Source organism: Camellia sinensis, chromosome 4 (assembly GCF_055761805.1).
Source record: "Camellia sinensis isolate YWXY chromosome 4, ASM5576180v1, whole genome shotgun sequence".
NCBI lineage: Eukaryota > Viridiplantae > Streptophyta > Magnoliopsida > Ericales > Theaceae > Camellia > Camellia sinensis.
Genome location: NC_138964.1, coordinates 60102589 through 60107465, shown reverse-complemented (window position 1 = coordinate 60107465; position 4877 = coordinate 60102589). Strand labels below are relative to the sequence as shown.

General features: G+C 34.6%; 1 pseudogene across 2 annotated transcripts; it reads right to left on the bottom strand.

The window, feature by feature from the left end:
* Positions 1 to 435: 435 nt before the first annotated feature.
* Positions 436 to 2976, bottom strand: LOC145824668 (nod factor hydrolase protein 1 pseudogene; annotated as a pseudogene). 2 transcript variants are annotated; one of them, XR_014366614.1, is made up of 3 exons: positions 1553 to 2976; positions 681 to 798; positions 436 to 539 (listed from the first exon to the last, which is right to left on the bottom strand). The product of XR_014366614.1 is annotated as a nod factor hydrolase protein 1 pseudogene, transcript variant X2 (transcript). The 2 variants fall into 2 exon arrangements; XR_014366613.1 differs by having other exon boundaries at positions 436 to 798; positions 1553 to 2947.
* Between the last annotated feature and the right edge of the window lie 1901 nt (positions 2977 to 4877).

Sequence of the window (4877 nt, the reverse complement as noted above, 5' to 3'; positions counted from 1 at the left end):
ACTAAATATCCATTTTTGTCAGTAAAAATAAAATAATGACACTTTTGGAATATTTTGTCCCTAAAAAGTAATTTTATTCTTAAATTTTTTTTTTAAAATCTTAATTTAATATAGTGTACTAGTAATAATATTTATGATCGTTGAATCAGTAAAATCTCATTAATGGTTTTAGATTTATTTGGATTCTCTTTCCCTTTATCTCCACAAACCATCATACAAACAACAAGAATTTTATTGATTCGGAACAATTGTTTTAAATTTTACTCATAATATATTTGTGTGGTGGAGATTGAATTGGTATAGTGTGAAATTTAAGTATAAAAAAAAAAAACCATAAATTGATATTTTTTAACAAAAGTGAGATACAATTCATGAAGTTGTAATATTACTGTACAAACAAATACAAACATAAACATGAACACAATGACGAAGACAGAAACAGAGACAGAGACAGATCATTCCATTTATTTATTTGACAGCACAGATAGATTCGTTGTTATCCAATGATTCCATGGTTTCATCTTCACATTTACACACACCTACAAGTGAAAGGAATTGAAGCACCAAAAAAAAAAAAAAAAACATTGACATGACATCTAAACAGAAAGAATAACGTTAATCCTGGCACATGATTTGAGCAGTAAAAGAAATTAATCTTTCAACACATTAAAAAAACATACATAGCCTATTGGTGTGATGTTCCAGAACAAAAGCCATCTTTTTCTTCTCAAAAATTCCATTCCAAAGATGCATTTCATGCTCCCACTTAATTTTTTTAGAGAATCCATGACTTTGATGCTGCACAGCCATCAAGCACAATCATCAACATTGTATTAGAATTAAGAATGACATAAAATGATGTGTTCAAATTTGAACTGCACGATTTGCATGTGTGTATCCATGTATATATGAATGTGGGTTAAGGATGTTTTATTTTTAAATTTATTTGTTTTTTTTCCTCAAAACACTCATAATTATATGAAAATCTTAAAATGTAATAATTTCAAAATATCATTTAATAGATTTAGATATTTTAAAATAGAGGGACAAAAACTTTTGAAATAAGGGAATTCCGACTGTGTGTCCATGTTTATGTTTTCAAGAACGATTGAAATAATTCACTATGATTGCCGTAGCCGCCACTCTTTCCACCACCACAATAACCACCACCACCACTTCTCTACCTAGACTAAACCACCCCTCCACCATCATTGCCACCACTATCTACCACCACTGCCATTGGCATCACACTAGTCGCCACCTCCACCATCTCATCACCATGATATAAAAATAAAAAATAATATATTTTAAATTTCATCATGTGCATATCAACACATTTTATTCTAATTTAACATTTAAATTTTTATCAAATAAATTTTCAGCTTAAAAGGTCATAATTCAATTTTCAACTTTGAATTATTAATTTTATTAAAGAAAACCTAAGTGCATACCTTTTCCGTGGGGGTAAACTTTTTTTTGGACATATAATTAATATGGTTAAATACCCAACTATGTCAGGTATAAATTTGCTTTACGTTTGAAATTACTCTACCTTGTGTTGAGATTTTCTAATCATAATCACCATTGACGGCCCAAAAGAAGTACCCACGAAGCCCAAGGACCTGAGCAAATTCTATCTTGACCGTTGTTGATCTGGCATCATCGTACCCAATCCATGATGTTCCCGCCACAGAATACGTAGACACTGTGACACCGTCATACACCACTGTGGCATTATTCGCCCTATTGAACGCCTCCACCTCGGAGTAAGTCAAGACACCGTCTGATCCTGGGCCCACGGCAACAGCTGGAGCTCCTACACCGTGTGATCTAGGGTCCTTGAGCCGCCACGTCCTCCCATACAATGGCAGGCCCATGATCAACTTGCTTGGAGGGAGCCCAGCTTTGATCCATGACCGAAGCCCATAACTCGTGCTTATATTACTCTTTGGATCGAACAACGCAGCTTGGGCCCCCGTTGCTGAAGTGTCCCATGATCCGTGGTAGTCGTAGCACATCACATTGATCCAGTCCAAGTTCTTTTTAACCGAACCCACCGGGTACGAGCGTTGGACGTCGGAGAGGAAGAAGTCCACGGAGAAGTAAACGGCGGCGGTGAGCAAGAGAGGGGTCCGGCCTGTTGCCTTACCCTCCTGATGGACCTTAGCCCTCCATTCGTGGAGTAATTGGCCTAAATTTTCCATATCTTTTGGGCTTTGAGGAAATTCCCAATCAAGATCAACACCATCAAAACCGAACTTTCTTGCTACTTCAATGGATGACTCAATGAAACTCCTCCTTGAGTGACCAGTTGATGCCATGTTGGAAAAGATAACCGGGCCTTCGCCACCTCCGCCGACTGAAAAAATTGTCTTCACCGGTGGATTCTTTGCGTGGAGCGTAGACGTGAAATTCAAGAGCATTGAAGCTGTTGAGTCTGCGATATCAAACTTGAAAGTGGCATTGTTAGGTGAAAGAAAAGCATAGTAGATGTGGGTGAACAGCGTAGTATCGATGGCGGACGGAGGAAAATCCGAGGCCCATGAAGGCCAGTAGCCCCCTTTGACTGCCAGAGATGGTGAGGTTGAGGCCATGGCACAACTACAAGTGATAGTCAATATGACAAAAACACAGAGGCAGGAATTGTAGTAATCTTTGAGGCCTGCCATTGTTTTTTTGTGGGTAGCCAATTTGCAATACTCATACTATGATCTTCGGAAACATATATAGGAGTTACAGTAATGGTATGAATCAAAGCATTCAGACGGAGAAAAATATGAAAAAAAAAAGAAAAAGAAAATGTGTAATCCAAATTTAATTCCAAGTATACATCACACATTATTGGAGTTATTAAATCTTCATTCAATAAGACATGTGAGCATTGTTTTATAGGGAGTTTTGGAGGGTTTTGTTTAGCTATGGTTCATGAGGATGAGATTCTAAATAGTTAAATAGTGTGTAAATTTGGATCTAATTGAAGAAGTTGACAATGAGAAAATGGTGGCTTGACTAGTATTGATGGGTTAGGTTGCAGTGTTTTCTATTTTTTTCTAGAAAGCTGTCGGCTAGTGGGACTTATCCAATTAGTTATCAAATGAAATTCAAAAGGCTGACTTATTAATTTGGTAAGGTTTATAATTTATAAAAAAAAATTAAATACGTTTATATTTATTTTGGGTACAATTGAAATTTTAAAAAAAAAAAAATCAATACACAAATATTTAAAATTTTATTTTGAAAATAAGTGAAAGGGGCAACTCATGGGAAGTGGTTGTTAACGGTTAGAAACAGTTGCTAGAGGTGATTGTCAGTTGCTAGAGGTAAAAGGCAAAGATGAAGACCATCCGCTTAAGGTTGTTTCCAACAAGAGGTGGTCGACAAAAGTGGCTATCGTCGTAAGATGTGATTTGCGGTCAAAGGAGGTTGTTAGCGCAGATCATTAGCGATGATGGCCAGTGATAGTGATGAGCAATGGGTGGTAGATAGAAATGATGAAAAAAAATACTAATAAATTTATACAAGTGAAGCTAACCTTTTTATCCTCTAAAAAATTTAGTAAATTTTTTATAAATTTTAAAAAAAAGGGAAACCAAACAAGTTTTTCTTTACAGATTTCATAAAATTTGAAAATATAACTATAAACGGTACTAAACAAGTTCTAAATTAATCAGAACAATATATAAAATATATAATTCATTTTTAAAAATAACCCATAAATTAAATTTAAATCACCTATTTCACTTACAAAAAAAATTTCACAATATATTTTCAGGTACATATCTTTTTCTTGTATATAATGCATGAATAGATGGATCAGAAACCATTTGGATGGCCACTGTGACTTGGTACTAGGTAGTGCTCCCACCAATATAAATGTGATCATGATTTGTAGGGTGCATTTCATCTCCCATTTGTATTTGTATATATATATATATATAGAAAAATGAGTCAGACCTCCAATTTTAGAGATCCTATCATGACCCTTAAAATGATTTGAATCATTCATGTTTTTTTTTTCCTCCTATCTCTCTCATATGAATGGTGCAGATTATTTTTGGAATCATGGAGATTTCCAAAATTTGAAGGTCTCAATCATTATTAACATATATATATATATATACACTAGTGTGTGAATATCGTGCTTCTTCGCACGAATTACTGTGCCCATGATACAAGAAACTTGTATAATTCCTGTTCAAGGAAGTATTAAGATGATAACAATCCAAAATTATTTCAAAATATAGTTATTAAATCCATGTGTAAATAAAAGCAAAAGTATAACAATCATATTTATGTTGTTCAAAATTGTAAAATTAAATAAATAGATTTATGAAGAAATCAAATTATATACTAAGAACATAAGTTGATAATTACAATTAAATTTCAACAGAAATACACAAAACAATAAAAAGGTAAAGAGACGAAACCGAAGCCTACACGGAAGCAGTTTCCTTAAAATAGATTTTGCCGCCTCACGGGTCGAGTGCTTGAGGAAACCCGGCGTCTGTCTCCTAGGATACGACGGTCAAAACCAGCTACGGCAGAAGCACTATCTGTCTAGCTTAGCGAACAAAACAATGGCAGCACTCTCTCACAATAGGAACTATCAAGCAAACTGACTTGTAAAATGGAAGAAAAAATTTCTATTTGAAACTTGACAGGAGGGTCTCAATTTATACATGTATAGGGGAGAGAGGAAAAGCCTTCAGCCTTTAAGGCTAGTCATTAAAACACCAAGCATCCATAGCCCCTTTCCACAAAATGAAAAGTATGGATGTCCAAAGGATTTACACCCTTTAGTCAAGAAAAAAGATTTAAATACTCTTTAAAATCCTATTCATGAATCTAACATCATGAAGCAATTTCTTGGCAATTTA